Genomic DNA, 12354 nt, shown 5'->3' with positions numbered 1-12354 from the left:
GTTTCAGTGTTGAGCTGTTTCTGTTTTTTCAACTTTTTTTATGGTTTCAGTTTTGCTTCCATTTTTGATAGGATGTTAATCTGCTGCTTTTGTTGTATAGTATCTTTGGGTTTTGACCTTGATACTTTTCTGATGCTCGTTTTCCTCGAGATTAATTTTCTTGATTGCTTAGAAGGCTGGGTTCAGATAGTCTTTCTAGCTTCCCAGAGCTCCCTCTCTTGGTCTTTACACACAGTGTTGAAAAATCCGGCAGTTTGACTTCTGAGATTAGCTGGCAGTGAGCCTCTTGCCTACTTCCTTTATAGGATGTCGTCTTTCTTTCATCTCTGGGGTCCATATCCTTCTCTGATTGGATTCCCATGCCAGGAGTTTCTCATCAGTGTGTGTGTGTGGGGGGGGGGCGTTTCTGGAAGGGTGCCCTGGCACACCTCTTCTGAGAGCTCACAGAGGCTGGACTTCACAAGCCCCTTCAGACTTGACCGCAGGCCTCAGGACTCTGGTTTGGAATGGCCAGAACCTCCCCAGGGTTAGCTATGGTTCTCAGAATGGTCCCTGTGCTTTCCATTGTGTGTCTGTTGGTTATTGTGGGGGTCCTTCTGTTCTCAGGGTAGGTCAGAGGATCTGTTGCTTTCCTTGACTTTTTCCCTAACATGCTGAAAGCAGATGGATCTTTTGGCTCTTGGTTTTTTGTTTACATCTGCTTGTCTTTTGAGCTTGTTGAGAATACTGTATCCCGTAGTTTGTTATAAGATGATCAGTGGGGTTTGTTTTTTGTTTTTTTACAGATTTTTTATTTATTTATTCATGAGAGACACAGAGAGAGAAAGACAGGCAGAGACACAGGCAGAGGGAGAAGCAGGCTCCATGCAGGGAGCCTGATGTGGGACTCGATCCCGGGACTCCAGGATCACGCCCCGGGCCGAAGGCAGGCACTAAACCACTGAGCCACCCAGGGATCCCCGATCAGTGGGGTTTGGACTTTGCCATCTCATTGTTCTGCTGTCTTCATGTGGAGCCTTAGATCCAAATATTATGCTGCTACCACTACCATTATTTTCCCAGAGTTTTCAAAGTACTTTTTAAAAGGATGCCTCACCCCAATAAGTCTCCTGTGCCCTTAGTCATCTTCCTCTCCTTATCCTTCCTCCCCAGCAACCACTGGTCAATTCTATCCCTGTGATTTTGCCTTTTCTAGGTTGTCATAAAAGAAATAATTCAGTACATAACCTTAGAGTCTGTCTTCTGCTTAGCATAAGTGTTTTTAAGATTCACCCGTATAGTATGTACCATTACTATCCCATATTATGAATGTGCCACAATTTAGTTATCCATTCACCAGCTGTTGGATGCTGTTTAAGGAATTTCTGGTGATTGTGATAGAGCTGGTATGAACTTATGTGCGGGTTTATGTGTAGGCATCTATTTTCACCTTTCTTGGGTAAATGTCTAGGAGTACGATGTCCAGGTCATATGGCTTGTTTGGTTTTTTATTATTATTGAGCTGTCAAAATTTGTATTTTCAGGTCACCAGACCTTTATCACATGTGTGTTTTGCAAATATTTTCTCTCAGCCTGTGCTTTGTCTTTACATTTTATTAACAGCATCTTTCAAGGAGCAGGCATTTATGTTTTGATAAAGTATTTTACCTTTTTTTTAATTTGTACTTTTTGCATCCTGTGAAATCCTTGCCTAACCCAAGATCACAGATTTTCTCTTCTGTTTTCTTCTAGAAGCTTTATAGTTGTAGCTTTTACATTTAGGGATATGATCCACTTTGAGTTAATCTCTGTGTATGATGTAAGAGAAGGCTAAGCTTCATTTTAGGGGTTTTGGTGCATATGGGTGTACAGTTGTTTTTTGCACCATTTGTTGAAAAGCAGCATATTCTTCATTGACTTGCCTTGAATCCTTTGTTGAAAATTAGTTGAGCAAATATACGTGGAACAGCTGTCTTTGATAAGACATTTGTCCATCATAATGGGAGGATTCTGGCAGAAATAGGGTAGATTTGGTGAGGTGGGAGTTGGCAGCCTTTGGCTCTGAGACAGGTGTGTTGAGTGGAGAGCAGTCAGTGGGCATTGAGTCCGGAGCAGAGAGGACAGAGAAGGTTGGGAAGGTAGGGAAGAGCCAGTGTGGTTGGGGAGTTGCATTGAGGGCCTCCTCTGAGGTTGGTAAGAGTGACGGGGCTGCTTGTGCTCTTCAGCTCTCAGTGTCTAGCAGTCTGGAAGCAGGTGTGGGGAAAGTGGCCATTGGATTCATCTAGATTTAAGGCTTCTCACAGGCCAGAGAGAAAGAAATGGAAAGGTTAGTTTATTTTTCTTGAATAGGTGGTACTTTCACTTAGTTTGAAAATCAGCACAACACTGAGGTTTCTGCCCAGGCTTTCCCCCTCTATTTTACTTCCTCCTCCTGCTTTCTATGGGTACTCACTTTTATGTTTCTCTTTGCAGTTGATTTATACAGATGAAAGCAACCGTGACTGTATTTTACTCCCCTCCTCCCTGTTCTTACACCAATTGGAGCTTCACCGTACACTGTTTTGCACCTTTCTTTTTTAATCGTACCTAACACCAAATCCTATTGATTTTCCCCTGTTAGCAGTTAAGAACTTTTGAGTCATCTTAGCGATGAACGTGTCAAAATATTAATAGCAGTTTTATTTGGAATGTAAAAGAGTTTTAAAATGTTTTCCCATAGTCTCTAAGTTCCTTAATTGTGCATATGTTACTTTTATGATTAGTCAATTTGAAATGTTAAATTTAGTTCTGTTAACAGATGTATTCTTTGTGCCCTCACTGTTTTCTAAACACTGGGGATGTAGCAGTAAATAAAACCTGCAGGATTCTGCTTCAGGGCACCTGTATTCTATATGATAATAGTCACCAAATAAGAAAAGAGGAAATGTGTGTGTGGGGGGGGTGTCTGTGTATAGAGAAAATCAATATAGCAGGGGTGTGATTGTGAGCAACGGTGGGATTTCAGGGAAAGCCTCCTTCAGGAGGTGAGTTTAGGTGGTGACAACAAAGCAGGTCATGATCTGGGAAGAAGAGCGTGCTAGGCAAGACAGTGAGCCAGGTGCCAGAGCTCTAAAGTAAAATTAAATGCGGTATTTTCAAGAAATACAAATAAGGCCAGTCTGTCTAGAACCTTCTGAGAGGGAGAGTGGTATAAGATGAAGCAGAGGATGGTTCTTATCTGGTAATCAGGGAGGAGGATGAGGATTTTCTTTTAACTACAGTGGAAAACCATCGAAGAGTTTAAGTTATTAGAAAGAAAACGGATCTTAGAAAAGGCCACAGTCAACAGATGAGTCAAAAGGGAATCTAGAAAGCCAAGTTAGAAGTGAGTCTCAAGAAACCCCTGCAGTGTTAAATACATCAGATGGATGTTTTTAGGTTGAGGACCAAAAAGAGGTTTATTGATTTGTTTTTATGGTGCACTCTAAAATCTAATCTACCTGAAACGATAACTCCAAATTCAAAAGATAAATTAAATTTTAGATCAGCATACAGTTTAAATTCTCAGTAGAGAAAGGCGTTTTTAAAGATGTGATTTCAAGTATACATTTAAAAGGCATTTTATGTTTTCAAGAATTAGTACTTGGTCACTCCCTTCTTCCAGAAGTATATACTTAGTAAAGAGCTAACTACATCATGGGGTAGCAGAGGAGGTGCAGTGATAATCTGGGCAAGGTCTCAGTGCCCTGTCTTCTGGCAACTAGAAAGTGCTGGGTAAGCAACAGTTGTATTAACTAATATAATAATTATTATAATTTTATTACCTGTTTTACTCATATCCCGTAAGGCAAGTATTAATACTCCCATTTTTCAGATGAAAAACCACTTAAAGAACTTTTTGAAATTTTCCCAAGATCACACAGCTAGCGAATGCAGAGGGAGGTCTTCTGCTCAAGATGACCTGCCTCTAGAATTCATGCTTTTAATCAGAACTATGTAGCATCTTCTAAAAAAGGCACTTCTAAGATCAGAACGCAGATCATCGGAATTCAAAGTTTAGAGAGAATGATTGTTAGGATAGAACAGTCACCCTAATTTGTCTGTTACTCTGAAGGTTTTATGCTCTATTCTCATGTCCGACTCCTATTTTAAAAATAAAAACTTTATCACATAAGAAAGATACTAACTTTAGAAAAATTTAAAAATACATATGTGATCAAAGACATCTCTTAATGACCTCACGACATAATGGGATATATCCTTCCTAATTGTTTTCTCCTGTGTATATGTATGTAGTTCTGGGTTTTGTTTTTTTTTTTTTTCCAAATGAGATCACACCATATGTGTATGTTCAGATTTGGTTTCCCTCTCCTAAGGTGTTTAATACCTTAACCTAACGGCAGCTGAGTATTACATTATATAGGTGTGCCATAGTTCATTTACCTCATTCATCATTGTACCAGTTAGGTTGTTTAGCATTTTTGCCACTTTAGCAATGCATTCATGAACGTCCATGGTCACATATCTGTTTGTACTTTCTAATAATTTCCTTAAAAGAAAGTCTTAGTTGTAGAACTGCATTGATTAAAAGGTTGTTGCCACATTTTTTAGAAGTATTTTATTCATTTATTTGAGACAGAGTACGCACACATGAACACTAGCCAGAGGGAAGAGCAGGGGGAGAGGGAGAAACAGACTACCCTGAGCAGGGAGCCAGACTTTGACTTTGGGGCTTGATCCCAGGACCTCCGAGATCATGACCTGAGCCAAAGGCAGACACTTAACTGACTGAGCCACCCAGGTGCCCTTGTTTTTAAGGAACTTGTAAGGATACATATTCCAGATTGCCCTCCGGGAAGGTCATCTCACTGTGCTCCCCTGTGGCAGCATGAGACCACCTCTCCCAAAACTTGCATCTGTAGTGCATATTAGTTTTTTATCTTTGCCATACTGACAAAGCATGGTTATATCTTACATGCCTTTGATTACCAGTAAATACGTTTGTGAACCGTGTGTCATTTTTCCATTGTAAATTTCCTCTTTTTTTTTTTTTAAGATCATGAGAAATGAATGATAGTCTGTAATACACAAATAGTAATAGAGGTATCAGAAAAAAATAAACAGCATGCCCTAAGGATTTGTCTTCTTTCCTTCTGTGTTAGCTTAATCATTAGGAAATAATAAAAAATAATAAAACTAATAAAATTAGGAAATAATAAAATTCTGATCCCAAGAATGATCAAGTGGATCCTTTCTTTCTTGTAATCCATAATTCCTCCTTTAATTCTGAAATTCTATCAGTCATTATTATACTTTGGAACTACTTAGACTTTTTAAGGAAGTATGTCCTTGGGAAAAAAAACACTTTCACATCCATTGGGATCTGTCCTTTCCGTTTTTACTCCATTGTAATTCTCTGCTGGCGCCCTATTTATTCTTTTTTTTTTTTTTAAGATTTTATTTATTTATTCATGAGAGACATACAGAGAAAGAGAAGCAGAGACACAGGCAGAGGGAGAAGAGGCTCCATGCAGGGAGCCTGATGTGGGACTCAATCCCAGGTCTCCAAGATCAGGCCCTGGGCTGAAGGTGGCGCTAAACCACCGAGCTACCCAGGCTGCCCTGCCCTATTTATTCTTCTTTCTTCTTTCCCAGTGGTCAGTTTGAATATAATTTCTTTCTTAATTAAAGATATTTTCTGGTGGTCTGTTGCAAAATTGAGAATTAGCTGTTGGAGGCCTCTGTTGAAGCATATCCCTGATTGCAACTGGTTAAACTGTCATCAGCAAAACTGTTCTCACTTGAGAGCTTCAACCCTGACCTAGCAGCCAACCTGGACCCATTTCTACTTCCTTCTTTCTCTGGATCTGTTCCTAGAACCTCTCAACAGCCCGTCTGACTTTACACTCTAGCCTGTCTCCTGCTCACGGCTGCTTTGTTCTTGATCCCTTCAGTGGAAGAAGAGATCTCACTCCTTGGTCTCGTTCCTCTCACTCCTCCCCACCCCATATTTAAGTTGCTGAAAGACTGTATTCTGGGCATCACCATTCTTGAAGCCCATAGGTTCATGTTCTGTAAAACAAACTGCTTTCCTAATATAGTCATGAAATTCTGCTACTACTTTTTAAAGTACAATTTCCAAAACTTAGATTGAATGGATCTGCAACAGAAATAATCTATGGGGATCCCTGGGTGGCGCAGCGGATTGGCGCCTGCCTTTGGCCCAGGGCGCGATCCTGGAGACCCGAGATCGAATCCCACGTCAGGCTCCCGGTGCATGGAGCCTGCTTCTCTCTCTGCCTATGTTTCTGCCTCTCTCTCTCTCTCTCTCTCTGTGTGACTATAATAAATAAAAAATTAAAAAAAAATAATCTATGTAATTCTCTTCCATATTCTAGGGATAAGGAATAGTTTCTTCTGGCTTGAGATTTAAAAATCATAGGATGTGGAGGTCATTTGAATATACTTGTTTCTAAACTTTATTTGTTCACTTTTTAAAAGTTTCCTATGTGTAAGATTTAAAGATTTTAAAATACATATAATTTTAAGTCTCCTATTGTGATTTCTTATAAGTCAGACTTTCATATGTGGTGGAGTTTTTACTTGAAACAAAGGAACTATATGGTAATGATGGTTATTTTGTTATTGGGGCCCATATGCTAAGCATAGATTGGTAAGTGTTGCTGAGACCAAGAGTATTCTTACATAACTACTTACTGATTTAAAGAAATACTTGCTGGCTAAGAGAAATCGGAGAAATAAATTCTCTCTGAATATAAGTTGGTTTGAAATATGTATTGCTTGTGACATTATGACTTTATGTGCATGATGGGTTGAGAGAGAGGTAGATAAAAATCCATTTAATGGATGAAATTCATTTAATGAATGGAATTCTAGCTTCTATTATTAAATATGCAAATTTTAGATTAAGAAATAGTATTGATGAATTATCCAAACATTTCTAATATTTATTCATCATTTTAAAAAACATAGTTTGTCTTTTAGCCAGATGGTGTACAGTTGGAAGCCATATTTCTAGAATTTAATTTTCAAAACTATAAATTTCATCAAGAAGCTTTTCAAATATAAAGTTAAATATTGACTTAGGTTTAAAGTGACACAAGTTGGATTTCATTATTTATATTAAAGGAAGGCAGCAAGATTTTCATAATTAAAGTTTGTTCTTCCTGGCTTTGGTTTCTAAGTAAAATGTCATTTTTTCCCTGCAAAGTTCTACATCAGTAGAGGGCACTGTTGGAACGTGATAGAAGCATTTTACTGATTCACTAACTCCCCCAACTGCCTTTGCAGTTTGGAAAGTGTTTTTAAAAGCAATGTTCTCTGTGTAATTAAAATCAGTTCCCTGTATAATTAGCAATGGAGCCTTATTCTTTGTGGCAGAGTTTGTGGATGGTGTTATTTTTTTTTAGTCTGTTCTCTTCTATAGCCAATGCCAAAAACTGTCGCCTATTAAAATATACAAAGTTGTATTGTGGTTTATCAGCACTAAGCAATATTGTAGATGGAATATATAAAATTACAGTATGTTTCATTTAGGTGCTCTGAGCAAATTATTTGATAGAGAACATTTAAAATTCCTGGTTCTATCTTGAGAAGTAGCAGAGTTAATGTGCCATAGTAATATCTTGTGTTCAGGTGCCCTGAATAATAATAGAGGACAACGAATTCTTGCAGCGTTTTTAAAAATGTACCAGCATTAGTGTACTGCTTTAAAAAAACACTGATCTACTTAGCAAATTCCCTGTATAATTTCTTTTTTGTGCTTCTTTAAAATCATACAATATTGATACAGATACTTAACTACTAAATAGTGAATATTAAAGCACAATTAAAGTTATACTTCTCTTTCTTAAAGGAACATAAATGTCATATAAAATAACAGTAAATATGTATTTATTTCCTGGCTACCTTGGGAAATGTTTGGGGGGCAGAGAGGTCAGAGGAAAAATCCAAGCCTGAATTTTTAAGTTGTGAGAGGTGTGATTCATAAAGTTGTAATTTATCCATAAGTCCCAGAGCCCCCATAAGTAGTTTAAGGCCAAACAGAAATCTTGTTTCAAATCAAATTATAGATTATTAGCTGTATAATTTTCAGACACTTTTAAAAATTTAAGTAATAATTTAATATATTTGAGATTAATTTGTTTCTCTGCTTTAGTATTTGTAAAAGAAAAGAATTTGAAAGTTAAAAGTCTAAACTTTATTTTTTTTATCTTTACTTGATAGCCACATGAAAGTATAAAATTAACTAGTATTTTCTGCAAGAAGGTTTTTGTTTTTGGGGGTTTTTTGACTTTATGAAATGTTCCAGTTAAGGGTCTAATTGACTGTTGAAATTGTGTTTGTCTCAAAACAGGCCTTTATTTTCAAAGGGGAAGAAGGGCCTTCTTTGGCTTACTTTGTATATCACAGACTTTGAAAAGCTGAATAGATAATGTCGTGTTGACTTATTTACTCTAACAATAAAAATGCAGGGGTAAAATATGAAGAGTAAGACTGTTGAAGGAAGCTCCCATGTAATTAAAAAAAAAAAAACTTAGAAATGTCCATTATGCATTAGTCACTATAGGTGTAATTTTAGAATATTTTAGTTGGGTTGGAGTAAAGCATGATCTGAAAATTTAAGTACACCTTTAAAAAGCTCTCTGTCACTTTTTTTTCTCGTGTTAGGATGTTTTGGACGTCCCCAGAGGAAGACATTCTGGTTTTGTCACTCCCTCATGTTAGTAGCCCCACACTCCAGTGCATTATGGGGCCTTCTGAGATAGATGGGGCCAGGTGTTTTGAAATAGTAGACAAATAACAGAAGAAGAATATTTTAGAAACTACACTAGTTTCTTGTTAGGAAACTAAAATGTGTTAGGTCAATGAGAGAAAAACTTAATGCTATTTATCCATAGATCTAAAACTATTGTTTCCTCATTTCCTATTACCAAAGTGAGAATAAAACAAGTTTTTATTTTGTTGTAGCATTTGTATTGAGTCCTTACAGTTCCTTCTATCATCTTGGTAATGATTATCGCTGTGTTTTCCCCAGAGAGGCCATCCCAGGTTTTAGTCTAGGCCATTTGTATTCAGCAAGGTCAAGATAAGTTTTATCTCTACAGATAAGTCAAGTGCATTAGGATCAATAGATAATAGTAAAATGCACTGAAAATATTATTGCCAAGCTCTTAATGAATTTTTAAAGCTGTGAGCTTGTCATAAAATATATCTTTTATATTGCTTTTATTTATATGTATGGAGCTCAGGAGTGCAATTAATTTTACAGACATTTTAAAGAAAAGAAACTTAGGAACAAATTAACGTAACCTTTTTAGAAATCCTTAATTGTTCTAGATTTAGACCTGTACTGATGAAGTTTTGGAAGCTAATTTTTTTTTAAAGAAAAGAAATGCAAAAGAATAAATATTATAAGACACATATATTACATGCATAACTTGAGTTTGCTTGTTAAGATCATAATTTTTATGAAGTTATATGTACCTTACCCATTGCTTCTCTGTGTAAATCAGATTTCTGCTTTCTTGTTTGGGGGGGGCGGTAGTGGAGGGAAAAAGAACCTCTTACACTTACCAAGAGCTGATGGTATTTCATGATTTTAGAATTTCTGTTCTAACCTAAATATATAAAAATATATAAATAAGCTCTTTGTCTATAAAGACAAAAAGGATTTTCGTTGTTTTGGGCTTTTTTTTTTTTTCCTTTCTTGGAGGAATACTTCTATGGCTTCTATTCATGAACGTATTAAAAAATATAGATGCTAAAAGAACATGTTTTATCCTCATTTTTTTTCCAGTTTTTTTGTGGGAAACATAAACACAACCTTAGAAATAGCGATTGAATTAATTTTCTCTGTAGGTGCTGATTAGTTAGGTGGAAAAGTTGTCCATGGATTTACTTACCTACAGATACCAACGAACTATTCAGAACACTTGTACTAAAGAAATTATGTATTATGTATTGAATTTTGGTTCTTCCCCTTCTCCAGTATTGCTGTTAAAAAAGCCTTTCTAAACTCCATGGGTTTATCGTTTGGAATTACGCGGTGCCTGCCTGTGTTTATGCTTTGTTAATTTCCCCAACTGGGCTGTTGTTCCTTTGACACTCATTTAAAGATACCAGTTTGTAGGTTTTCCTTGTTTTCAGTGAAGCTTGCTTGTCTTGGCTGTTAATTGAAATAAGGAGACTGAAGCCAGTCTCCTTCATGTTGCGTTTAGGTATTATTTATTGGTCATTATTTATATGGTAGTGAGTAAAAAGACTGTGCTGTCATAACTGACCCTTCTAATTTTTTTGCCCCCTCTCTCTGTACTTCATACATTGTTTATTTGACCATTTAAATTGAAGGTAATATAAACACCTGGCACCGTTTCTGGAAATTGTAACTGTTTTTTCTTTGAAAGTTCTTATAAAGGATGGTCTTTGAGCCTTAACGTTTACTAATCTTCATAATACGGGTCTACATTTTCATCTACTTAGCTGGTTCTCCTTCTGGCTGAAGCATGACAGTTTCTCCTTAACATTAGGTCGGTTTATTTTTTGCTGGAGTAGATAGGTTGTGCTATAACAAAGAGAAAATCCGGAGGTGTGCAGGGAGTGTGCAGCGAGTATGGAAAACCCCAGTGGAGACAGGCACTGTTCTGGATGGAGTCAGCAGGCATGAAGGTGCCGCTGGCTTCGGTGCAAAGGAGTTTGAAATAGAAGTTGACTCTGTCTTCGAAAGTTATCTCTGCGTGGTGGTCCTTAATGCAATTTTCAGAAAATTAGACCTTGAAAAATAGAACAATGGTCCTTTTTAAAATAGATCTAGTTTAGTGAATTTACCTCCCCAAATGTCTGGTGTCTCATTACTCAAAACAAAAGAGAAAAAGGAGAAATCCTTATCTACTGATAGAAAAGTACGTTACAAAAGTGGCAAGATTTTACTTTTCTTCACAGAGAACATTTTCATTCTGCTTTAACCAGGAAGGCAGCTAAGAACTAACTTGGTTTCAAAAGCAGGCAGATTTTTTAAATATTCATTTTTTTCTCCCCATAGGACTGATTTTATTGACAGAAACCATCAAACTCCAAGTGATAGCAATCTCGTATTACTATTAAGGTTTAAAATTTCTATTTCCAAAAAAAGAGAAAGTTTTCCCTTCTTTCTTACGTTTGTCTCTTCTGTATAATAAAGGGAGACACCTAATGACCAAAAGAAAAGTGTTACATGTATATAAATTAGTGTGTGCAGGGATTTTTATGTTTTTCCTTTGTCCCTGAGTAGTCAGTCATAAAATAGAAGAGACTAATAAGAGAAAGATGAGACTATTGTTTAGTGTTAATTTTCTAAAACATTTTCTTTCTAAAATGAAGGTGGGTGTTTTGTTTTTGTTTTTAGTTCAAAAAGATGGTTACCAAAAACAACGGTTAAGGCCTCCATTTCTGACTGTGGATGCTGTAGCCTCTAAATTTAATTATGATATTGTAAAGAGGTATTTCATTTTGAATTAGATGGGCCATGTGCAGGTATTTTGAAGTACAGACTATTTTCTAAAAGTTTTCCTGTTGGTTTTGTAAAAAGTAAATTTGAAAGGACAACTTATTTATTTTCACAGTAACTACCAGAATGCTATCATTAGGAATGATTTTATTGTCCACAGAGAAGAAGGAAGGGAATGGCAGTTTTACATATTCATATATGTGAGAGCTGTGTGCAAAATTGTGGGTATTAATTGTTATGTCACATTCTGTGTGTTTGTTTTTAATTAGCTTATTAGAAAATATTAAAGTATTGTCCTGAAAGTCATAAAACTTACTTATTTTCTTTATTTCTCGGGTATAGTCAAAATCCATTGTTTTACAGAAGTCTCCATCTAGGCTTCGAATTCTCTGCCACCTATTAAAACTACTTTTTCACCTCCCCAGACAGATTGCTTAAACTTCGGAAAGTGCATGATTCTTCCTCTGGACTTTTTTCTTGTACTGGAAATAGGGCAGTGCCAAACCTATCACTTTTACTTTGATTTGCTTCCTTTATCTTTCGCAAATCTAAATAAAACTGTCATCCTGATTTTCAAATCTGTCTTTGAACTTCCTTTACTCAAATTGCTCGCTTTCCTATCTGCTCCTACCTTTTTCTTTTTTTAATGGAGATTCCACATCTGATGTTTATTTTTTACTGTTACTGTACTTTTTGGATTTTTAAAAATACTTTTTACTTATTAGTTGTTACTCCCTTTCTATAATGACAGATTTAGCTGAGAATCTTACAAAATAAATGAGAAAATTGTCAGTCTCCAAGAATCTTTAAGAGTAATTAATACTAACTATAAATTTTTTTAAAGATAACTTGAATTTGTAACTTTGGGAATCATCAGTAGGGACTGAGGT

The 12354-nt window shown here is 36.3% G+C and overlaps 1 protein-coding gene across 1 annotated transcript in view; it reads left to right on the top strand.

Annotated features, from left to right (window-relative positions):
- Window positions 1-12354, top strand: part of TAF3 (TATA-box binding protein associated factor 3) — a 177926-nt gene that overhangs the window by 35972 nt on the left and 129600 nt on the right. The window lies entirely within an intron of this gene.

The sequence above is a fragment of the Vulpes lagopus genome, chromosome 8 (genome assembly GCF_018345385.1).
Source record: "Vulpes lagopus strain Blue_001 chromosome 8, ASM1834538v1, whole genome shotgun sequence".
Lineage (NCBI taxonomy): Eukaryota > Metazoa > Chordata > Mammalia > Carnivora > Canidae > Vulpes > Vulpes lagopus.
The sequence above is the reverse complement of the archived record's forward strand: the minus strand, read 5'-3'. Positions and strand labels throughout refer to the sequence as shown.